At 44.3% G+C, this 25,769-nt stretch overlaps 2 long non-coding RNA genes across 7 annotated transcripts in view; one reads left to right on the forward strand and one right to left on the reverse strand.

The window, feature by feature from the left end:
• LOC112650071 (uncharacterized) overlaps positions 1-19,222 on the reverse strand; it is a 56,629-nt gene extending 37,407 nt beyond the window's left edge. For 5 of the 6 annotated variants that reach the window (XR_007414089.1, XR_003129926.2, XR_007414086.1 and 2 more), the window contains exons 1-4: positions 19,052-19,222; positions 17,244-17,401; positions 9,969-10,116; positions 7,884-8,079 (exon numbers count right to left, since the gene is read on the reverse strand). This is a non-coding gene — a long non-coding RNA (uncharacterized LOC112650071). Of the gene's footprint in view, positions 1-7,883; positions 8,107-9,968; positions 10,117-17,243; positions 17,402-19,051 lie in introns of all 6 variants that reach the window. The other variant, XR_003129928.2, reaches the window with a different exon arrangement.
• A 67-nt stretch (positions 19,223-19,289) lies between these two features.
• LOC112650073 (uncharacterized) lies at positions 19,290-23,775 on the forward strand. Its single transcript, XR_003129933.3, has 3 exons — positions 19,290-19,481; positions 20,256-20,682; positions 23,099-23,775. It is a non-coding gene; the product is annotated as an uncharacterized LOC112650073 (long non-coding RNA).
• The last annotated feature ends 1,994 nt before the right edge of the window (positions 23,776-25,769 follow it).

The raw sequence follows: 25,769 nt of genomic DNA on the forward strand, positions 1-25,769 counted from the left end.
TTGGGATTTGAAGCCATCAATTTTAGTGATATGCCTGTAGTCATCGCTCATGGTTTATAGCTAAACTGTCATAAGCAATTCAGTCAAAACTTAAGTAAAAGCCAGTGCACTGTGTCATCTTCCATAATATCGTGTGAAATATTTTCCTTCCAATATATCTTCCTTTTGTTGATTGGTTTTGTTCCAAAGTTTGTTATTTATTAATTCATTTGTTCATGCAAATACTTATTGGATCTCACATACACACACGTGTACGTACACGTGCTAACCCCTACCTCGTATGAGTGATATGGCAATAAAGATGACAGACACTGTCCCTTCTAACCCTACCTGCATAAAGCTTACATTCCAGTAAGACAAGTCATCATTGAACAATTCATTTCACAATTAATTAGCAACTTAAAACGGTTGTGATTCCTACAAAGAAGAGGTAGAGATGGTTATAGCTGTGATTGGCTTCTGCTCAGAGTAGAAAGTTGTGGTTAATCTGCTGCATGTTTTGAAAGCTATTATTAAAATTAAATTCCATAGCTCCATATGGCAGTTATATATATATATATAGAACAGGCAAAGATAAGTTCTTGCTTATCTGAGGGAAATAAAAGGGAATCATTGATAAACACATATTCCTGGAAAACAAGACTACTTTTTTTTTTTTTTTTGAAAAACAAGACTACTTAAGAGTAAATTAGAGAGAAGATAGTCAAGAGATATTCCCAAAGAATATCTTCTGAGTGGCTCCTATATGATGGAACTCTCTGGGTGGGGGGTGGGAGGTGGGAGGTGTTCCCCACCAGTGCCATTAAGGAGGAGTTATTATGCCAATTTAAAGAGGAAAAAACAAAGATACTGAGAGGTTAGCCAATGCTATGGAGATAAGTCACACAGCTACCAAGAAGGAACAGGATTCAAGCCCAGATTGATGTGACAGTAACAGAATCTTTCACTGAATTCTACCATATTTCTTTATCTTAAAAGCTGATCAGCTAGGAGTTGAAACTTTGGCCTCTGACATCATAAGTATGCAAAGTCTTCTTGTCAATACCATCTCTCCGCCATGGGGCCCTGAAGAAGAAACATTATTTTCTGGGACCCAAGAGGATGAAAATGAGAAGATCCCGCATGATGCAAACCACAGTTGTGGGGGAAATTGTTAATTACCGGAATGATTGCATTCCTTTCCTCTGAGGTATAGGCTTCTCAAACAAAAAGCTTTAATATTTTGTTTATGCAAATGGAGAAAGCATTCTCCATCTCTCAGATAAGATGGGCTGAGTGGGGTCTTTTCTCTGCCTTTCTACAACATAACCAAATATTTTCCTTCTTGAAGGCAATCCCACTTCTTCGTGTACCCAAAACCTTGCCCAAAGTTCCTGGCCCCAATTTCAGGAGCAAAACCATTTCCTACGAATCCAGTTTTCTCACAGCTTGAAAGGGACAATGAGGCTTCGCTTTGTTTGTTTATTTGTTGAAGAAAAAAGGACTCATCCTCTAGCATGGGGACAATATTCATTTGTTTGCCCACACGGGCCTGCCCCCATAAATGCCTTTTCTCATCAGCAATGAACACTTCAGAGCATTTTCCAACACTGACGAAATTCAACTCTGGAATAGGTAAGTGTAGACTGTGCCTTGGCCAGTGTGCCTTCCTAGAAGCCTACTGCTCCCATCAGCCCCAACTGCCCGGCTGTGGGGGTCTAGGGAACCTGAGTGTCCAGTGAGCTGTTGCTCCCACAGCAGACATTCTGCCTCCTTGAGAGTGAACAGCGAAGAGGGCACTCGGGCAGGCATGTACGAACAGACCTCCTTCCTAAGGAGCTTGCCTTTCAGGTTTCCTAAGAGCTGATGTGCCTGTGGATTCTATAATGAGAAAGGATTTGTTTGTTGAAGGATCTTTTCAGCTTTATTGCTTAACTCAAAGGTGAGAAGGGGGTGGGGGCAAGATGAGAATTATTCTCCTTTGCTTTTCTTTGCCTTCCCAAATAGTCCAAATCTAAGCTTTGTCTGCAGATGCCCTGAAATAGCAGCCAAGATAGTTTTAAGGATGTGCAGATAGAAGCTCTAGTCCTGAGCTGGCCCCCTAACCTATGAGACCAGGGGCAAACCTTACCCTTTCTCTGGGCTAGAGTTCTCCCACATATACAATGAGAAGGTGGGTACTATTATCTGTGTCTCGGTTCTATTATCTGTATCTCAGTACAATGGGCGTCACAGTAAATATCTGACTTCATCTTCCTGGCTGTTAGAAGGATCAATATGTTGGGATTCCTGGGTGGCGCAGCGGTTTGGCGCCTGCCTTTGGCCCAGGGCGCGATCCTGGAGACCCGGGATCGAATCCCACGTCGGGCTCCCGGTGCATGGAGCCTGCTTCTCCCTCTGCCTGTGTCTCTGCCTCTCTCTCTCTCTCTCTCTCTCTCTCTCTCTATGTGACTATCATAAATAAATAAAATTAAAAAAAAAGAAGGATCAATATGGAATAATGTCAAGTAAATCAGATCTGAGACCTGAAGTGGCTTAATTTTGACAGTTAATATGTTAAAACTATACAGTAGGGGTGAGTTCTCATTGGTTTTGAGATTTCCTTTGTACAACATCTTTGTACAACAAATATATTTTATTTATATTATATTTATTTTATTCTTTTTTATAACTCTTTTTTATTTTGGAAAACTTTTTACAGAAGAGCTTCAAAAGAAAGAACAGAGGGTTCCCATGTGCCTTTCATCCAACTTCTCCTGATATTAACATCTTATGTAACTATTGTACAATTATCAAAGCTAAGAAATTAACTGTACATTAAACTATAAATTCACTGAAATTTTGCCAATTTTTCCACTTAGGTCCTTCTTTTTGGTTCCAAAATCCAATTGGAATTGGTCACACATTATATTTAGGCACCATGCCTCCTTACACACCTCCAATATGTGACAGTTTCTCAGTCTCTTTTTTTTTTTTTTCATTATCTTGACATTTTTGGAGAGCACTGCTCAGATATTTTGTAGAATATCCTCAACTTGGGTTTGTCTGATGTTTTCTCATGACATGACAGAGCTAATGCATTTTCAGAAGATTGTCTATACAGGTGAAGTTCCCTCCTCCTTGCATCATAACAGAGGTATGACATAAACAATGTCATTACTCGTGAGGTTAATTTGATCAGTTGGTAAGGTAGTGCCTGCCATGATTCTGCACTATACATTACTACTTTCCTCTTTCCATACTCTGCTCAGAAAAGAAGGTGACTAAGTTCAGCTTACACTACACTCAAAGTTCAACGGCTCAGGAATTCAGTCTCTCCTCCTAAGGGAGAAATATCAAAGATTTTGTGGACCTATGTCAAAACTACATTTGGGGAGAGGTCCCCTTGAGGCTGTACAAATATTCTGTTTCTCCTTAAGGTTGTGCCCACCAATTTTATCATCATCAGTGGATCTTGCAATTATTACTGTGGGGTTCTAAAGGTGATTTTCTATTTCCCTCATTCCTTCTATATTTATTATTTGGAGCTATTTTAAAAGGAAGGATTAAAAGGATTTGGTTGGTTTGCTTGCTTGCTTGTTGGCTTACTTGCTTTCTGCCTATATGGACTCATGGATATTTATTTTTGTATCTCTTTTAGTTATAATCCATATTATGTGTATTTACTTTAGCCAATGGAGGCTCTTTTGGGTTGACTCATGTCCTTTTGATATGTCTGGTCTTTTTTTTAATTTATTTATTTTTTTTATTATTTATTCATGATAGTCATAGAGAGAGGAGAGAGAGGCAGAGACACAGGCAGAGGGAGAAGCGGGCTCCATGCCAGGAGCCCGACGTGGGACTCGATCCCAGGACTCCGGAATCGCGCCCTGGGCCAAAGGCAGGCGCTAAACCGCTGAGCCACCCAGGGATCCCCCCCCTTTTTTTTTTAAATACTTCCTTACTTTCTGGCACTACCTTAGGCTTTAGGATCATCTTGTATTTTCCCTGACTCAGTACTAGAACTGGCCATTTCTCCAGGGAACTTGGCTCCTTTTATTGGAAAATGGCATCTGGTAACCAAGATCTAGACTCTGAGTGTGCTCATGGCTACTGGGGTGTCACTGCTCCCTCAGCAGACAGAGCAAGGAAATTACTAACTCATAAGTACATGCAAAGCTATATTTGTTCTTCTATCCATCTTGTATATATATTAAAATAGACATAAATCCATACTGATACCTCCAACTCTAGTCTATTCCCAACAGGGTTCAATCTAGTCTTCCGTATGTTCACGTGTGGCTTCCTCTCCAAAGTGAGAAACCTGGCTCCCATCATCTATGACTTTTAATTATTTGTTAAACTCTCATATACATGTAGTTCCAGAAAGCTAACTTCTCCTTCCATGAGAAACACATTTACCACATGCAGTAGTGTTTATGAACAGTTCTTTTTGTCTCTAGGCAAAGGTAATTCTTAATATTTAAAAGAAGGTCTGGATTCAAATGCCAGCTCTGCCACTCACTGGCTATGTCAATGTAAGGCACTCACTTAACCTCTCTTTCATCTGTTTACTCATCCATAAAACCAGAATTATGACCTCTATCCTACCTGCTTTGTACCCCTGATGGGAAGAAAAGAATTAGAAAAGAATATATAAAGGGGCTGAAAAATCGTCTAATCTTCCTCAACTGTCTGATGTTATCATAACATCATCATGGTCCCTGAGCTCCAGACTTGGGCCCTGTAGATGGCAGCTCCTGTCTTCTGAGTCTTGTCCTGCTCTAAGGCACATACAAGGGTCACAAGCATCCACTCCTTTCTGCATCCAATTCAGTGAGTCTGATCCAGGCCAAGCTGGGAGGGAGCCTAGTCTCTGGCTAAATAAACATGGACGCTAAGAGCATCTGGGCTCTTGGAGGCTCTCATTACCTGCTGGGGCATTTCAGCTCAGCTAGCCTAGACAGAGCCTCTTCTTCCACAAGCAGACCTCTGGAGGCGGGATGGGGTGTTCTCCCTTTGTTGGGAAGATCCCCAGCATCCTGAGATGCTTCATTCTCACTTTGTTTTGTAGACAGGCAGGGCCACTCCCCTCTCCTGGTCTTTAGTTTTCCTATCTGTAAAGATGAGTGTGTTGGATTAGGTGAGAAGTCACAAACTAGTAGCCAGATGCAGTGGACGTGTTGTATTTGGCCCTACAGGGCACTTTCAGTATTTTTTTAAACAGCCCTCACTTTTTTGTTGTTGTTGTTTATATTTATTCATGAGAGACACAGAGAGACAGGCAGAGACACAGGCAGAGGGAGAAGCAGGCTCCATGCAGGAGCCTGATGTGGGACTCGATCCTGAGACTCCAGGATCATGCCCTAGGCCGAAGGCAGGTGCTAAATGATTGAGCCACCCAGGGATTCCCCAACAGCCCTCACTTTTAAAGCAGTTTTAGGTTTACAGAAAATTGAGTGGAATTGAGTCCCCTATGCCTTTTCTCCCTACCTCCACATCGATAGCTTTTTCTATTATTAACATGGTGTGTTAATAAGGTACTTTTGTTGCAACTAATGAACCAACATATTCCTATTATTATGGATTAAAGCCCATAATTTATATTAGGGCTCAGTCTTTGTGTTGGTCAATTCCATGGGTTGTGACAGATGCATAATGTCACTCGCATATTCACCATTATAGTAGCATAGGAATAATTTCATTGCCCTAAAAAAAATCTCCTGTGTTTCATCTATTCATACTCTCTTCTTCTCCCAAACCCCTGGCAACCGCTGGTCTTTTCATTGTCTATAAAATTTTCTAGAATATTATATGCTTGGAATCCTACAGTATATAACCTTCTCAGACTGGCTTCTTTCGCTCAGCAATATGAACTTATTTCCCCCATGTCTTGTCATGACTTGATAGTGTATGTCTTTTTACTGATGGGTAATATTCCATTGTATGGATGGACCACAGTTCCTTTATCCACTTATTAGTATGATTTTAAGCTAGAATTATTAGCCAATAGTTAAGAATGAAAGGCATTATATTGAAATCCATATTTTCAGCTTCTCTTAAAAATAAGAAGCTTTGGCAACACTGAGTCTACCTCCCAGATGGCAACGAGGAGCTGGAATTGAACAGTAGAGGGCCTCTCACGATGGGGCAGAGTGACATGATCACTATAGTCCCCTCTTGTCCTCATGTGACCTGCCAGGTCCTGTTAAGCATTTAGACCAAGATTTGCATCTTATTAACAAAGAGGCTTCAGGCAAATGTGCTGTTTTTCACATGCACCATTCCTATCCCTTGATCCTGTCCCAGCCCTTTTCTATCCTGCTCTCTGTCCTGAGACGCTGACCCTGTAGACCACATTTCCCAGGTTCCCATGCTGCTGGCTTCCAGGTGGGTTTGGCCATAGGAGGCATCGCCCTGAGATAGAGGATGAGAGGAGAGAGTGACCACAGTGTAGTCCCATTGTGCGCCCATGTTTGGGCACCTACTGTTGGGTAATAGCTGCAGCTCTTCGAGACTATGGCTCCTGTGGGGCAATCCTCCCCCGCAGCTCCAGCCCTCCCTGGACACTGGTGACTCCATACCCTCTCTTTGACCCTTGACACTGTGGCTAGCTCTGGGTTTCTCAAACATCTCTGGTGTATCTCCTTAATGCTGTTACTCCCCTATAAGTAGTCTTTTCATTGAGTCTGTTTGAACTAGCCTGTTTGACTCTGTTTGCTGCTGAGACGACACAGTAAGTTGCTTATTTTCTCTGTTCCTTGGCTTCCTCACCTGAAAATGGGAATCATGTTAATACCTATTTAATGAGGATGATGCAATTAAATGAGAAAATGTACATGTGATGCCTAGTGCAGAGCCTGGCATAAATAACTGCTCAATGACTGCTCAGTAGTAGTAGTATTATCATCATTATCTTTAGAATTTATGAACCTACAGCTTCATGACCTCTCTAGGCCCTTATAGCATGGATGGAATATGAATGAGTAACTTGCTACCCAAAAAATAAATCTTCTACTAAATCACCAGAGATTATTGTCAACTTTTGACCCCAAAGTAGAGTTGAAGTTTGGACAGTGTAAGTTGTAATTATCTCTTGCCTCACGTGACAGTAGCCACGGAATTCTCATTCCACTTACAGATAACAGCCAACATTTATGGAGCCTTTTCTCTGTACCAGCTAATCCAAGTCTTTATATGTAAAATTACATAACCACCTGTACACCGGTCCCTCCACAGATGAGACAATGAGGTTCCAAGAGACAAAGTAACTTGTCCAAGGTCGTATGGTCAGTAGGCTATCAAACTGGGACTGAACTCCAGTCTTATGCACTTCCCATTACATGCCCTACTGTATGGGCAGGGACTTATGGGCAAGGACTCTACCATAATGACACCCAGCATTTTCCTCACCACAAATATCTTTTCATTTCTAAACAGAAGCTTCATTCAGCAGTACAAATTCCCTGATCACATTAGCAAGGATCTTGAGACATAAAGTGATATTATTGAGGGTGGGGTCAAAGCCTACCCTTGACAACCCCCTTTCCTTGGCAGGTTCCTTCCCTTCACTTCCTGATGCTGACCAGGCTCCTGGAGCCTGCACCCAGGCTGATCTCTCTCTCTTTTTTTTTTAATAAAATAATGTTTATTGGTGTTCAATTTACCAACATACAGAATAACACCCAGTGCTCATCCCGTCAAGTGTCCCCCTCAGTGCCCGTCACCCATTCACCCCCACCTCCCGCCCTCCTCCACTTCCATCACCCCTAGTTCATTTCCCAGAGTTAGGAGTCTTTATGTTCTGTCTCCCTTTCTGATATTTCCCACACATTTCTTCTCCCTTCCCTTATATTCCCTTTCACTATTTATATTCCCCAAATGAATGAGAACATACACTGTTTGTCCTTCTCTGATTGACTTACTTCACTCAGCATAATACCCTCCAGTTCCATCCACGTTGAAGCAAATGGTGGGTATTTGTCGTTTCTAATGGCTGAGGAATATTCCATTGTATACATAAACCACATCTTCTTTATCCATTCATCTTCCGATGGACACCGAGGCTCCTTCCACAGTTTGGCTATTGTGGACATTGCAGGCTGATCTCTGACGTGTCTCCTTGTGAGACAGGAAAGACCCAGTCAGCTTGAGGAGTCCAGTGAGGAGGAAGCAAAAGAGTGAGGCTCAGACAAAAAGTCAAATCCCTCTGTTCAAACACAAGCACAAGTATTCGTGGAGTAAAAGAAAACAGGGATGAACAAGTCAGTCAATCCATCAAAACATCAGAGCTAGGGAACCTGCAGGGTCTGGATCCATATCCAGCTTCCCATACTTTAGTCTTCTTCCCTGTGGACTATGCTACTGCCCACCTGTCTTTTGGAAATTGTCTTGAAGACTGAAGGACATCACACATACATAGTACCAAGCATCCAGTGGGCCCTTGGTAATGGCTGACTTTGCCCCTCTGCCTTGTTTGACATCGCCTCCTCGTGTTCTCTGACTTTCTTTAGCCCTCTGGAAACTTTTCTGGGTGATTACAGCAATGATATCTTAGGATTATTATATTTGGGATTTTTAGAAAGCAAAAGGCTCAGAAACCTCAAGTTCTAAACCCTTAGATATATATTGATGTGTCTTAGCATTCAGCGAATTGCTGTGAATGGGCTTGAGAAATATTAATTGATTTAATGATTTTAAGTGTAGATACTTAAAGCTGGGATCACTGTCACCTCCCTCATACTTAGTAGGCACTTCGACATTTATGACAATCTCCAGAGCCCCCAACCACCTAGGAGGTAGGCTGGAAAGTATATGCTATCCTCATTTTATGGATGGGAAAACCAAGTCTCCATAAGGTTAGGCAACTTGCCAAAGGTCACAGAAGTCTCCTGATTCAGAATTCAGTGGTCTTTATATTCTCATGAGCTGCCTGCTTATCTGTGGTTGGGAAGGAAGGGGTATCTTTGAATTTTCTTCCCAGTAATGTATGTCTCAACCTCAGAAGCTAAGTTCCAGCAAGGGGAAGCACCTTTCCCAGGATACACACAGTGGGAACCAAAGTTGAGACAAAATCCAGGTTCTCCAACACTTTCCTTTGGGTTTTTTTCACTGTTCTACGTGCCTTAGATTCAAAAGGAAATAGACATAAGGCAGGAAGTACTCACAATTAACAAAATGAGACAAACACTCTAGGTTCTCACTTCAGAGTCCCCAATAAATCAAATTCCACCAGAGAGTGACCAGGAGAAGAGTCTCTGGACCAGAACTCCATGTGCCTGAAGGATCCAAGACTGAAATGTCTCTTAGGAGGCTGTCCTAGCTGCCCCAGAACTCAGAGATGGCATCCAAGCCCCAGAGCCCCTGGGTGAAGCCAAGCATGGGGATCCTAGGGTGCTTGGCTGCATACAACACTCTCTCCAGCACTTCTCCTGACCTAGACATCACAGGTGAGTGGATACCCAAGCAGGTACTGAGAAAGAGGGGTGGTCAGGGCTCCAGGGGACACTTGACTTGTCTCTCAGCGGAGCCAGGGACATGCTCCAGTGATGTCCACGGCCACTTCCTCCAAGGGCACACTGCCTCTCTGGAGCCTGCTTTGGCCCTGCCCAAACGACCAGTGGGAGATAGTCCAGGGGTCCTGCTCTGACTTGAGCAGCCAGAGAGAGCTGGGTGAATAGAGAGAGTCATGGAAAACTCATATGCTTACTTACTCAACAAATAGTCGCCAACTACGTGCTCTCTGTCAGATTGCACTGTGAATTAAGGATTTCATAGTAAATTAGACACAATGTTTGCCCTTGACAATATGGAAGATGTGTATCCAAGTAACCAAAATACAAAGCATAGAGTGTTGGGGCTCCAGAGTCTTGCTGCCTGGCCCAATCTCAGCCCAGTCCTAGGATGCTAGGGTGACCCTGAGCAAGTGGCTTACCCTCTCCACTTTCAGTATCCCTCCTCCACAAACTATTCTAAAAATGAAATAAGACAGTTGACTTGGGAGTACTTACCACAGAAGCTGAACAGTGAGAGATTATTACAAGAATTTCATAATTTCACCACCAGTGTAGATGCCATATAGTCAGTACCTTCTAAGTACCAAGTATTTGCTCAGCATCACATGTTGTTGCTCCAACAGCTATGATGCAGCTGTATTATCTGTTTTAGAGATGAGAAATGAAGGCTCAGAGAGGAGTTGTCACTTACCCATGGTCACACAGACTGTATATGACAGAGCTGGGATGGGGACCCAGGTCATTTGGATCCCAGACCCTATGTTCTTTCTGGACTGCCTCATCTGGCTTCCCTCTCCCCCTATGGTCTTTAGGGAACCCTTTCTGTGTGCCATGCTCCAAAGGTACAGAGGGAAACCAAACAGACCTGGAGCCATCCCTCACAGCCTCACAGTCTACTGGGGAGTAAAGCAACTAAGAATAATTACAAGCATAACAACTGTCGCCAAAGGGGAGGTCAGAGCCCCAAGAGGGTGTGAAGCTTGTCTGGGAATCAAGGAAGGCCTACTAGGGAAGGTAACCTTTGAGATAAAATCTGAAGGCTGACTGAGAATTAGTCAAACAAGGAATCAGAGGGAGAGGACAGCATGAACTTTGGAGCCATAGGTGTTCAAGAAACAGAACAGAATGCACTGTTCAAAGAACAAAAAGAGACTGAGAACAAGGCTGTAGGAGGAAGCAGTACAGGGATGGGCGGGAGAGCAAGGCAGGAGCCTTATAACACATGCCAAGGAATTTGGACTTGATCCTGAGGGCCCTTGAGAGTTGACTTCGTAGGCCTTCAAACCCCTCATTTGATGTCCTGTGGCTTCCTCCTCTGCCCTCTACCTGGCTGACTCAGTAGCTGAGGAGTGAGGAGCGACAGAGCCAGCAGAACTGTGACTGACCACATAAGCTGAGGCCAGCGCAGAGCTGCCTAAAGGACAGGGAGGGGCCAGGGCAGGGCAGTACCAGGGACAGCTCACAGTGGCTCTCAGGACTCCTGCAGAGAGCCTTCACTCTCATTCATTCATTCATTCATTCATTCAGTTTGTTGAGCGCCCTACTAGGAGGGCACTGTTCTGGACACTGGAGGATATGCAGAAAACTAAACAGGTGAAATCCTTCTTTTTTTAAATATATTTTATTTATTTATTCATGAGAATACATAGAGAGGAGAGAGAGAGAGGCAGAGACACAGGCAGAGGGAGAAGCAGGCTTCATGCAGGGAGCCTGACCTGGGACTCGATCCAGGGTCTCCAGGATCACACCCTGGGCTGCAGACGGCACTAAACCGCTGAGCCACTGGGGCTGCCCAGATGAAATCCTTCTTGAGATCACTTTCTTTGTGGTAGAGGGAGACAGAAAATAAACACTGCAAATAAGACAACTGTTAGAATGTGATTTGTGTATGGAAAGACCAAAAGCAAGGAAACAGATCAGAAGTGCAAGCAAGAAGGGGAGTGGTTATAACTTTAAATAGGATGATCAGAGAAAGTAGTATCTGGGCAAATACATGAATGAGGGGAAGGAAGAGTCAAGGGCACCCATACGGAAGAATGTTTCAGGCAGAAGGAAGAACAAGTGCAAAGTCCCTGGGGCAGGAGAATGCCACGCATGTCAGAGGTTCTGTGAGAAGCCTGGGGTAGGTGAGTAGGAGTGAATGATTTCAGGAGAATGGCAAGGAGGGAGTCAGAGCAGAGAGGGCCATTGTAAGGATATAGCTTTTACTTTGTGTGAAGAGCCACCAGGGAATTCTGGGCATAGAAGTGATTGTTTTTTGTTTCTGTTTTTTAGAAGAGAGAGAGGTGGGGAGAGGGGCAGAGAGAGAGGGAGAGAGAGAATCTTTTTTTTTTTTTTTTGGAGAGAGAGAATCTTAAGCAGACTTCATGCCCAGCGCAGAGCTCAACACCAGGCTCAATCTTGATACCCCAAGATCATGACCTGAGCTGAAATCAAGAGTTGGATGCTCAACCAGTTGAGCCACCCAAGTCCCAGAAGTGACGTTATTGACTTGTATTTTACAGGACACCTCTGACTGCTTGGGTGGATATTAGATTGTGGGGGTAAGAATGGAGGCAGAGAGAACTGTTAGGAGGCTAGAGCTACTTCAGGTAAGATTAAAGTAGAAAAGTTGTGTTCAGTATAGAAAGGGTTAACAATATCAGCAAAGGAGCAACCAAGGGTATCACTGGGACCAAGGTGAGGCCAGAATAGAGAGGAAGAGAAATAGTCCCACCCCTGGCTCCCAGACGAGAGGGTCAGCTCCTATGTGAGTCTGTGAAACTGGGAAACTCAAAGAGGAAGGCAGGCACAAAGGAGTCCATGCCCTTAGAGGGAAACTCTCACTTCATCTTGCTTTCCCAAATCTGGTTTCTCTAGGCCCTTCTTCCCTAGATCCTGACTGTTGCATGAACCCCTTGCATTGAGTCTTGCTTCCTCCAACATATCCATGCTGCCCCCAAAGTTCTCTTCCAAATTGCATCGTGGGCACTGCCATTACATCATACAAACACCTTCAGTAGCTCCCGTTGTCTAGGGTAAAAGTAAGACCTCCAATCTGGCACTACCCTAACTGCCCAGCCTCACTCTCACCATTTCCCATCATATATTCAATATTCCAGCCATATTTAACTCCCTGCCTTTTCCTAGACAGGCCTCAAGCCTTCTCTGCCTTTGCTTACCATGTTTACTCCATTTGATACATCTTCACTATGGAGAGCTCTAGGAAGCCTTCCCAAACTGGATGAGATTACTCCCTCCTAAGAATTTATACAGCCCATGGGCCAGTTACCTCATTTCTACTAAAAGCCCAGAGAAGGGGGGTGGTGAAGAAAAGCTGAGTGAGTCTACAGCCGGCACCTCTACCATGCACACTGGAGCAGAAGGGCCAGTGTGTGAGTCCTGAGGCTTTTACCCATAAAAGAGCAGGGCCAAGTATTCCAGGCTAGTCTGAGGCATACTTGGCCATAATCCTTCAAGGCAGAGTGTGGAGAGAGCCCCTACAGATTATGAACCAAGAATTCCCTTGAGCAAACCACTATCCCAGCAAGGCAGAGAGAGAAGCTCCTGTCAGTAAATACCTGCTATATGCCTGCTATATGCCAGGCACTTTACCTACATTGTGTCCATTCCTCTTAGCAATGCTTTAAGGTGAGAGTTATTATCTCTGCTTTTCAGACAAAGATAATGAAATTCAGGGAGATGCTGCTGCTTGTCTGAAGTCACCTGTTTAGTGGTAGTGGAGCTGAAATTTGAACATAGGTTTCTCTGATGACTTCAGTCATGACTCTGGCAGTGCTTTGTGGGACAGGTGATATTTGTCCTGGGCTTTAAAATCCAGGTAGACTTGGTCAAATAATCTTTGACAAAGCAGGAAAGAATATCCAATAGAAAAATGACAGTCTCTTCAACAAATGGTGTTGGGAAAATTGGACAGTCACATGCACAAAAATAAAACTGAACCATTTTCTTACACCATACAGATGGAAGACTTACATGTAAGACAAGAATCCATCAAAATCCTAGAGGAAAACACAGGCAGCAATCTCTTTGACCTCAGCCACAACAATTCTTGCTAGACCCATCTCCAAAGGCAAAGGAAACAAAAGCAAAAATGAACTATTGGGACTTCATCAAGATAAAAAGCTTTTGCACAGCAAAGGAAACAATTAACAAAACTAAAAGGCAACCGACAAAATGGGAGAAGATATTTGCAATGACATAGCAGGTAAAAGTTTAGTTAGTATCCAAAATCTATCAAGAATTCATCAAGCTCAACGCTCAAAAAACAAAAAATCTAGTCAAGAAATGGGAAGAAGATATGAACAGACATTTCTCTAAAGAAAACATACAAATGGTCAACAGACACATGAAAAAATGCCCAACATTACTCATTATCAGGGAAATACAAATCAAAACCACAATGAGATACCACCTCACACTGGTCAGAATGGCCAAAATTAACAACTCAGGAAACAAGAGATATTGGTGAGGATGCAAAGAAAGGGGAACTCTCCCATTGTTGGTGGGAATGCAAACTGGTGCAGCCACTCTGGAAACAGTACAGAGGTTCCTCAAAAAGTTAAAAATAGAGCTATGCTACAACCCAGCAGTTGCACTACTAGGTATTTATTCAAAGGATACAACATAGTGATTTGAAGGGGCACATGCACCCCAATGTTTATAGCAGTGATGAACACAATAGCCAAAATATGGAAAGAACCCAGATGTCCATTGACAGATGAATGGATAAATTAGATGTGATTTCATTCAAAAAGAATGAAATCTTGTCATTTGCAAGGACATACATGGAACTAGAGGCTATTATGCTAAGTGAAATAAGTCAGTCAGAGAAAGACAAATACCACATGACTTCATTCATTATGTGGAATTTAAGAAACAAAACAGATGAACATAGAAGGGAAGGAAAAATAAGATGAAAATGGGGAGGCAAACCATAGGAGATGCTGAACTCTAGGAAACAAACTAAGGGTTGCTGGAGGGGAGGTGGGGGAGATCGGGTAACTGGGTGATGGGCATTGAGCACTGGGTGTTATATGCAAGTGATGAATCACGAATTTCTATCCCTGAAACTAACAGCATACTATATGTTAATTAAATCAAATTTAAATAAATAATTTTTAAAAAAATAAAAGAATAAAAGCAAGGTAGACTTTAGACATGTAGAGGGAAGATTGCAATGAAGGAAACATAGGGTATTTTAGGTGACAGGAACAGAATGGGAAGGGGGATATTTTGGGTCTATGGACTTAAAAATAGAGACAACTTTGTTGTTTTTAAAAAATAGAGTACGTGCTGGGGAGTAGCTGGAGCTAAGTCTGAAAAGGACAATTAGGACCAATTCATGAAAAAAAGTATTAAATGCCAGGCTAAGGAGCAGCCCCCTCCTCTTGTACCCAGAGACCTTCTAAGTTGATGGCCCCAGTGAGGAGAGTTAGAATAGAACCCAACAACACAGAAGAAAATGGCTTCTTGTATCATATTTAACCATGGAACTGTAGCAGCCTTTTGGAGGAAAAAATAAATAACACTTGGCAGCCTTTGCTTGATAGTGTCTAAAAAAGAGAGTTTTGGAGACAGATAGGCTGGTGGATCAAAATGTAATGCTCACCACTTAAATAGCTTTATTCTTCAACAGCTACACTAAGTCCCTAAGCCTCCCAGCACAAGGGAAGAGGTAACAGTCATCACTGTTCCTTGTAGAGGACAGATAACCCAGTCTGTGGGCACCTGGGCCCCCAGCTCAGACTCTGAGGATAATAGGGGACCCCATTTCTGGAGAGTGGCTCTGGAAGGACTCAAAAGGGCAGAGGGGCGGCTGGGTGGGGAGATGTGTCCTCTTAGATCTTGGGCCCACCCTCAATCTACTCTAATTCTGATACTGGAGCCTGAAAAGAAAATATATGGAGACCTACTGGAGACTAAGGAATGGATCTCAAAGGATCTCAATTTGCCCACCACTCTCAGCTCCTTTTTGACCTCCTAATTGCTTTTCACCGGTCATGTGCCATATGATACAGCTGCTACTACAGGGCTTCATGGTGTGAGAGCTGTTGAAAAGGCCACTTGTCTGTTCCCAGCCCATCCTCAACACCCCACAACCCACCCACAAGGTTTTATATGCCTAATGGCCTCTTCTGAAGGCCAGAGAGAACAAGGGAATTGCAGCCATGAAACTGGATTCCAAATAGAGCTCTTCTAAGAGTCCAAAACAAAGAAATAGCAACCCTGCACAGAGGGGTCTCCTCATGTTTCTTACCTTGAAGACCGCTTCCCATTCCTTTCTCTGAGACAGGAACCCCTCTGTCAGTCCTTCATCAGAGGAGCCTCCACTTTTCCAGTTAGGAAAAGCTCAACCCTTATCACAGGAATGGGACTAACCCAAAGTCAGGATGGTCCATAGTATACAGTAACTCTCCAGTAGTATTCCTCCCAAAGTCTGAGTCTAAGATAACCACACAGGGCCCCAGCAGGCAGAACAACACAGGGGGCAGGATGGGAAGGAAGGGCTTGGGCACTCCAAGGACAGTGCTCATCAATGTGTCTCCATCAGTATGGGATAAGGCTATTCATTCTTCCCACACATGAATGAGTGTATGCACATGTTCTCCCTCCCTCCCTCTCTCTCTCTCTCTCTCTCTCTCTCTCTCTCACACACACACACACACACACACAATATTCCAAAGCTAAATAATAATTCTTGAAGTCAGTATGGGATCTAAACTACTCTAAGAAAAATATTTTCCTAAATCCATATAATCTGCATAGATTCCTCTGCCGATGTGAAAATCCATCTTTAATATTATGCAAACAGTATCATGTCCCCTTTATTCTCAAGCCAGTTGGAGTTTTCTATCACTTGAAACTACAAGAGCCCTGATCAATGTCTCTGACCTCATTGTATTGGTTAAAAAGCTTTCTGTTGCAAATAACAGAAATGTATTATTTCACAAAACAAAGTCTATTGGTGGGATAACCTCCAGGGTGCATTGACTCAGGGGTTTAATGGTATCTTCAAGGTTCTTTTAAGATCCCCACTCTACCTAGAAAAGAAATGACCAGAGTGATTTCAGATACCACATCCATATGAAATATCCACATGACATCAACCTGAGGAAGTAGAAGGACCAGCTTTTACAACAGCTCTTTCTCAGGGATAAGGCAAGGAAACTTTCTCCTGAAGTTTCCAGCAGGTATCTCCTGTGCTACATTGGCCAAACTTGGATCTCATTCCTTTCCTCAACCAATGGATTAGGACAGAGACAACAACAAGAAAAATGGAATTTTCTTCAGATCGATCACACACATCTCTAAAGCTGGGGGTGAGAGTGGCCCCGGTGGCTCAGCGGTTTGGTACCGCCTTCAGCCCAGGGAGTGATCCTGGAGACCCAGGATCGAGTCCCATGTCGGGCTACCTGCAGGGAGCCTGCTTCTCCCTCTCCCTCTGCCTCTGTCTGTGCCTCTCTCTGTGTGTCTCTTATGAATAAATAAATAAAAATATTTAAAAAAATAAAGCTGGGGGTGGGTCAGAGGGCCCCAGAAGCAGATGGCTGTGGCTGTGTATGAGGGGGCTATCTCAATCTTGTTAGGGTTCTGGTAGGAGAGAGCAAAAGGTGAGAGGGCACTGGGCAGGCTACCAACCATGTGCATTGCACAACATCCAATGGCTATGCTGACCAAAGCTTTTCTTAAACTTGGGCCACACCAAATCCTTAGGCAGGATATTTTCTCCCTGCAAGGGGGTGGTAGTCAGTGAAAATATGTACATACCTTGTCCAGAACCAATTTTTAGCCAGGTCTTCCAGTAATTGCTCTTGTAGTCACTTTGGGGAAGGTTCTCTCAGCTGATGTGGGGATTGGACTGGAGTGAGGTGGGGCTGGAGGCAGGAATGCCAATTGGGAAGTCAGTACAGCTGTGAACCCAGGACCTATGAAACAAAAAGACAGCCCAGCCCAGTAATGCCAAAGCCTGAGTCATTAGCAAGTTTTCAGAGGAAGGCTGAGACAAGAAGGTGTTCTCATAGAAGGACTCTCAAGGGTATACCAAAGGAGGACATACGGGCCCTGAGTCCTTCCATGAAGGTAAGGCAGGGAGACAAGTAAGGGGCAGAGGGAGGAGACCTGCAAAGCCATCCCCTTCCCTTGTCCTGAATGGGACTGAGAGCCAGCCCCCATGTCAGGGCTGCCCCTGGTGGCCTCTCCCTGTCAGCTTGGCGGGCATTCCTTGAGTGACTGGAACAGGGAACCTGGGATTGGATTCCTGCTACTGGCCCTCCTCCATTTTGGGGCTAACCTTCACTCTCCAAATACTCTATGCTTTTTCTTGCCCTCAAGACTTTGCCTATGCTGCCCCCTCACCAGAAAGGCATTTTCCTGCCTAGACAGTCCCAGTTCATCCTTCACATGCAGCCCCTGGAGCCCCAGCTGAGTGAGTGGTGGCTCCTTCCTTTTATTCCCACACAGCTGTAGAGTCATATGCCTCGCCATGGATTATAATTCCTATCCAAATGCAAATCTATCCATCTCCCAGAATGAGCTGAGAGCACTCCAAGGACAGGGACCATGTCTTGTTCATTATGGTGACCTCTGTAGTACCCAGCCAGTGTGGGGCCAGAGCAGCTGCTTAGGAAGCAAGGGAAGGGATGGTGGGAAGGAGCGAGGTTCCTGTTACTTTCTCTAGAGCTGAGCTGTTCAATATGGTAGCCCTAGCCATAGGTGGCTATCAAATGTAAACATTTAAAATTTAGTTCTTTAGTTATACTAGCCACTTTTCAAGGGTCCAGTAGTCCTTGTAACTAGTGGCTATTGTTTAAACAGTGCAAATAGAGCATTTTCATCCCTGCAGAAAGTTCTAATATACAGCACTGTTTTAGAAACTCAAACTATTGCTGCACCTCTAAGAGGGGGAAACCATCTACTATAAATTCCTTTCTTCTCCAATCCAGCACCCAGCACAATGCCAGATATATCCTCCTTTCTCCTCTCTCTCCTTTCTCTCTACTCCCCTCCCGACCTTTGACAGGGCCAGAATAATACTTCCCAGTGGCATCTGAGCTCACAAAGCTTTTTTATAGTTTGTGTGTCTCTGACCCTTCACTAAATCCTGGGAGGTAAGCAGGAGAGATTATAATTCTCATTTTACAGGAAAGGGAACCAAAGCTCAGACAGGGAAAGACTCTTGATCAGTGTCACCCAGCTGGCAAATACTGGAGCCTAGACTGGACCTGAGGTTAGACTCCAGCTCCCGGTTTTTTCTCCAATTGCCATGTCACCTCTCACTGAGGGACCATCTAATCCAACCTGCTATCTAATGCATTAATCCTTTCAACAACATTCCTGTCAAGTGTTTATCCAGCTTCTGCTTCAGTGCTCCCTAGGATTTGAACCTCACTGTCATTCCCCGAAGCAGCACAATCCACCTGTATAGAGAGCCCTGCCAGAAAACTCTTTTGTTCATGCTGAGCCAGAATCAATCTTTTTGTAACTTCCCTGTCCTGAGACCTTAGAAATCAGGATATAGCCACTAACATGCCCTCTACCACACCAGCACGGTTAGCCTGCAGCTTCTGCTCATATACCTCCAGTTCGGGGAGCTCAACACCACTCAAGGACCACTCAAGAAAGCTTTTCCCTTTTATGGGCATTTAAACACGAGCCTCCCTCTAGCAGTTCCTCCCTACTGGCTTTCCTTCTGGGGCCTCCACAGACTATATGTACTCTCTCTGCCCCAGGGCAAGCCCCAGGGACAATGACCCATTCTTTTTAGTGTGCTGTTGTCCTGGCTACAGCCTCAACAGGTCATCAGAGACAGAACATTCTATCCTATTAGCATAGGACCTCTTCTGGCTTCTCTTTCGTATTAACCATATGAACTTCCTTATTCCATGAATCTTACAAGAAGTCAAGGTCATGTCAATAATAGTAACTGCTGCCACTGATGATGTGTTCTCCATATGCCAGGCATCTTGATAAGTGCTATGCTCACATTTTACCTTTGATACCCTCCCTGTAAGTTGCTCATTAGTATTATTTCCATTTCACAGGCAAACAGACTGCTTATATACATATACATGTCTGTCTGTCACTCAGGTGAGAGGACAATCGCAATAGCCAGGAGGATAGAGGTGACCAGGGACAATTCAGATTTGGGCCTGGGTCAGTCCCAGGCCCCAGAGAGGATGAAGAAGTTCAGAGGGATATAGAATCTGGCTATGTGCCTTAGTGGCAAGACTTGGGTTTAAATCACAGCCACTTACCAGCTGTGTGACCTTGAGCAAGTCATTTCCTCTCTCTGAACTTCCATTTCTTCATATATAAATTGGAGTTAGTAGTATGGGATACAGAGCCCAGGGGTTGCAATGAAGAAACAATGAATGCTTAGCACCATGCATGGCTCTTCATGAGTTCTTAGCAATGGGAGCTAGTATCAATATCATCAATATTATAGAGAGACCATACCCAGTGCTGAGGCAGGGGTCTTATCTTCCCACACTGAGCCTGGTTAAGACCCAATAGCTTCCTGCGCCCCTACATGGCTTCCAGCAAATATCCAACTTCCAAAATGTGGTTTTTATTTTTTTTAATTAAGTAAATTCTATGTCCAACACGGGGCTTGAACTCACAACCTTAAGGTCAAGAGTCACATGCTCTATCTCTTGACTGAGCTGGCCAGGTGTCCTCTGAGATGAGTTTAGGAATGCTAATGAAGGTGGGGCAGGAGGGACAATGAGGGGCATGGGCTGCTCCTGTGGTGAGCCAGGCATTACTCACATTTCATTCCAGAAAAAGAAGAGAGAAATGGACAAGAATTTAAAGGTGCAGGGACATGAAAGATGGCGAGGAAAGAGAAGAAACTTAAAAAGAAATCATGTCACTTCTAAAGCAAACATGGCTTTGGCAAGTCATTTCCCTCTCTAAGCCTCTGTACATGTGCAGTTCTGTCAAATGGGGTAATAACATCTCTTTTGCTGACATGGGGTGCTGCACATGGGAGCCACCAGCCAGGGTTAGTCTGCAGGGGCACTTAGTGAGTATTTACTCCTAAAGAATAGCCAACAGCTCTGCTGGTGAGTTTTGGCCATCGTGGCAGTCAAAAACAACATAATAGCATAACACCTACTGTTTCCTGAATACCTACTCTGGGCTAATCCTCACAGCAACCTTTGAGGGAGGTGTCATTACCCATATTTGCAGAGGAAGAAAGTGATAGGTAAGTAGTAAGCAAGGGTGATATGCCCAGGGTCACTCAGTTAGTGAGCCTAGATGCCAGGGCTGGCACCCAGGTCTGATGAAGCCAAATTTTGTTTCCTGACACCAAGCTGTGGAACCCCTGTGAACCAGGCCTGAGTGCAGGAGTCTTTGGATGCATCTTCCATCCCGGCTCAGGGCCCACCACCATAGACAAGGACCACGACTGCTACGTGGAGTGGAGAGTGTGAGACAGACGTTCGGGTCCCCTCTCTGCTGCAAAATGACCATAGTCCTAGACTACTCCTTTTCCTCCTTGGCCTCAGTTTCTCCACCTACACAGTAGGGTCCTGGAAGTCAGGACTCTCGGGGTTTTCCAACTAACTCCCTGAAATTGTGCAGACAGTAGCAGGAACTCAGAGGAGGAAAAGTGTCCTTAATGGGAGCAGCACAGGGCTGTGTTCCTCCATCTCTTAATAACCACTAATTAGTTAATCCTCATAGCAGCAGGGTGAGTTATTGGGTACTATTATTATCCCCAATTCACAAGCAGGAGGTTGAATGAGAGAGAGATTGGCCCCAGGCTCAGGGCAGGGATAGGATCATCGAAAGCCTGGGAGGTGCTACAAATTGCTTCAGAATTGGGGGAGGGGACAGTAGAGGGACAAGGGAGGCCTCCAGGGGGAGAAACCACTTAGGAATGTATTTCCGATCCTCATGGGGTTGAAGTCCCTTCAGGGCATCTGAGCCAGCTTTCTGCTTGCACGGACTGGCAAACAAGAACCCAGAGAGGGGGACAGACTGGCCCAAGGTCACACAGCCAGAATAGCAGCCCAGGAGAACACACACTGCCATGGGTTCTCAGCAGAGACTGCTCTGAAGGGGAGGGGGTCGGAGGAGGGAAGCAAGGTGATGGCTCCTAAGAGCTGGGCTCCCTCTTTGGCCCTCCCCGAATTCCTAGAGAAAGCAGCCAGCAGTAAACCCCTGGGGATTATGTGTGTACTAATGGCCTGTGACAAAGGCAGCAGGATAAGCTCCCTGCTCTGCAGACTAAACAAGGTACAAGAAGCCAAGTCAAACAAAAGTGGAGGTATTGTGTTGGCCTGACTGGTGGGCTAGAAACAGCCCAGCCTCTTGGGAGGCCAAGCCCTGTGCCACCACCCAGAATCTCCTCTGGTGGCCTTTTCCCCCTTTGCCATTGAGGGCTGGACAGAAATATGTCCACAACACGTGACCATCCCTGTTTGTAGCACAAATGCACTTTCATCACATTACCCCCAAGATGAAAAAACTGAGGGTCAGAGAGGGAAAGGAAGATACGTGTCCCAAGTTACACAGCAAGTGTAACAAGTCAGCAAGTCAGGCAGGTGGCTGGGACCCAAGGCCTCCTGACTCCTCCTCAGAGTCTCAGATTCTTCCATAAAGTATGTTGAGTGACATATGAACAGTGACAGAGGTAAATGCAATACTTCAATTCCTATGTAAAGTATGGTCCTATCTAACTGCTCACGAGTCCATGAGCACAGGCCTGGGATCCTGATCCTGCCCCCTTCTAGCCCCATGTCTTTGGCAAATTCACCAATCTGAGCTTCATTTTGCTTATCTCAAAAACAGGAAAAATAGTGGCACCCCCCTCACAGAGTTATCAGGATGATTAAATGAGTAATGGATGCAGTTTGCCAAGCTTGGCATACCTTGAGCCCTCTGTTACTGCTATTAGCACCTCTGGCACCAATCTGCTGGATGGTGAGGGGCAGGGCCCTCCACCTCCCAAGCCTCTCATTCTGCTCTCTCAAATAGCAGGTCACAAAGATTTCTTCTAAATCCAAGGCTCTGTGGTCTCTACCACTAGCTTTTTTCAAACCACATGAAACCATGGACTCCAGAGTCAGGGAAAAGGCTTGGGAGCCCCTGTTGCTTCCCTGTTTCCCTGTCTAGGCCAGGCTGCTTGCCCCTGTCCTGGGTGCCACACACCTGCTCCCAGGTGTTCTGGGTATGAGTCCTCACAGCAGACAGTCTGTCCATTCTCAAAGTAACTCCTGAGTCACTCTCAGTGCTGCTCCAAAGGTTTGGGAAATTAAGGCTGAGAAAGAGGGTCAGGAATACTTGGGGGCTGCACAGGGAAGTGTCACATCCCTCTTCCCTTAGATGTAAGCAGCACTCCTCTAAGATGTAAGGAGACAAATCTTCCCCCACCTTATTTCTGATAAAAAAAACTGGAGCCAGGCATCTCCCACCTCTGAGGGACTAGGAGTCAGTCTCAGTCAACCCCCGGGGCAGTCATGTGTCAAAAGGGGCCCTCTCCACAGTCCTAATTGTGCAGGGACTGTTCTGGTTGTTTCTGAATGTAGCTTTCTTTCTACATTGTAGAGCTCACTTCTGCAAAATGAGAATGATTTGATGTCAGGCCTGGGGCCATTTCTCATCCTTCCCTTTAGGTTTCCAACAGGAGCAAGAAGAGATCTGCCTCACGGGGATTAAGGCAATACTGTTCTCTACCAGCTAGGGAGGTGGCTACAGGATGTGTGAGGAGATTACATACCTGCCCCTGCTTACCTGTCTGTGTGTCAAGTTTAAGCCCCTGGAGGGTTTGTGTAACACTGTTTAGGAATCTTGAAAAATAGAGACCCTATTTGTGGGATTATAGGGTGTGGAGACATTCTCGACTTTCACACTGAAGCTTCGGATGGCTGCCAACCCCACTCTGTCCTGCCAGTTGCTGAGTCCTGATTTGCACAGAAATTATTTCTTCCAATGTATTAAAAATGAGTCACATCCCAAGAGTCATATCTCATACCCCTTATCTTTAGAGCACATTCTGCCATTGACCAGTCTGGACTCAAAATAATGTTTCCAAGTGTAGTTGGGAAAATGATGGACTGCATTAAAGACTCTGCTCTTCTGGGTGCTTAATGTGTAACCTTAAGCAGATCATTACCCCTCTCTGAGCCTCATTTTCTTAATCTGTTACCAAAACACAACAACCTACAGCCACAGCAGTTGTTCAGGATTAGGTAAAAGTACTTTCTGAAATGTATATTGTGGCACCAATTCAAGGGTTTATCACTGTCAAATCTTATGGAATTATTTGACTCTTTGTATACAACTACATATAAACATATATATACTGTATAACTTTGATAAAAATAAAAACTTTTAAAAATGATGTATTAACAAGTGTTTTACAGTTTAGTTGAAACATTTGAGAATACGGGCACCTGGGTGACTCAGTGGTTGAATGCCTGTCTTTGGCTCCGGTCGTGATCCCGGTGTCCTGGGATCAAGGCCCACATTGGGCTTCCCACAGGGAGCCTATTCTTCCTTCTGTCTATGTCTCTGCCTCTCTCCCTGTGTCTCTCATGAATAAATTAATAAAAATCTTTTTAAAAATTGAGAATAATTAGAGAAAAGTACATAGAAACCTAATCAAAGCAATTATTAAGTCCAGGAAAAACAAAAAGAAGAAAAACACAGTATTTTACTTGAATTAGCATTAAACAATATTTATGTAGTCATACTAATAAAAACACTGAATACTAACTGAACCAAACATTGTAAGAGTATAGTGAAAGAATGAAGGGAAAGAAAGTTGGAAGAAGTTAGGTAAGAGGGCTAAATCCTCTTCTACAAAAATAAGGAATCAATAGATAATATCTAAGATTTATAAATAAAAAAATGACAGTATAAGCATATCAGTCAGAAATGAGGTATAAAAAGGCCAAAGAAACAGCTAAAGGAATGGAAAGCAGTCGTCTGGAAGGAGCAGCCCTGTGAAATGAGAAAGGATAAAGAAGAGAGTTATTTTTCATTATAAATAAGACTTGTAGTATTATTTGACTTCAAGTTATACACACATATGCTTGAATTAAAATGAAACTTAACTTAAAAAAAGTAAAACTAGAAGCCAGTGACAGCTATGAGAAGGCTAATTTAGGTTCCAGATAAAAAAGAATTTTCTGGGACACCTGTCAGCAGTTGAGCGTCTTGCCTTTGGCCCAGGGCGTGATCCTGGAGTCCTGGGATTGAGTCCCATATAGGGCTCCCTGCATGGAGCCTCCTTCTCCCTCTGCCTACGTCTCTGTCTCTGTCTCTCTCTCTGTGTCTCTAATGAATAAATAAAATCTTAAAAAAAAGAATTTTCTAATATCTAGATCTATCCAAAAGTGGAATTGGCTGCCTCATGGTTACTGAGCTCCCAGTCATCCGAAGTATTAAGCAAAAAGTATATGTTTATCTGTGGGAAATAAGGTGATGGTTCCAGCTTTGGTTGGGAAATTTGACTGAATAACCTTAGGAAACCCTCCCCCCGCCTTTTTTTTAAAGATTTTATTTATTTATTCATGAGAGACACGGAGACAGAGAGAGAGGCAGAGACACAGGCAGAGGGAGAAGCTGGCTCCATGCAGGGAGCCCGACTCAGGACTCGATCCCGGGTCTCAAGGATCACACCCCAGGCTGCAGGCGGTGCTAAAGCCCCGCAGCACCACCGGGGCTGCCCAGGAACCCCTTACAATTCTAAGATCCTTTCTAATTCTATGCCTCTGTAGAAACTGTGATGTTACTGGCATTTATCTCCTAAGTAATTCAGTTAACTGAATTAAAAAGCTTTTGCTTAGTACTATTTTGTTTCTGGTGCTGCGCTGGGTCTTGGGTTGGGGATACAAATGCCAAAATAAATATGACGTAGAATCTGCCTATAAGAATCACTGGAAATAGGGGATCCCTGGGTGGCGCAGCGGTTTGGCACCTGCCTTTGGCCCAGGGCGCGATCCTGGAGACCCGGGATCGAATCCCACGTCGGGCTCCCGGTGCATGGAGCCTGCTTCTCTCTCTCTCTCTCTCTCTCTCTCTGCGACTATCATAAATAAATAAAAATTTAAAAAAAAAAGAATCACTGGAAATAAATGCTAGAAATCTCCTCAGTGTTTGTCTGATCCAACCCCTCATTAGAAAAGGAAACTGAGGCCCAGAGAGAGGTAGATACATGCACAATGTCACACAGCATTAGTGGTAGAGTCTCACAAGCTCACATCTAGACCTCTTGATTCCTGTGCTAGTCCTCTTTCCCTCACCATGCCTCTTGAAGAGTAGTATCTCAAAAACAGTTCT

This window comes from Canis lupus, chromosome 11 (assembly GCF_003254725.2).
Source record: "Canis lupus dingo isolate Sandy chromosome 11, ASM325472v2, whole genome shotgun sequence".
Taxonomy (NCBI): domain Eukaryota; kingdom Metazoa; phylum Chordata; class Mammalia; order Carnivora; family Canidae; genus Canis; species Canis lupus.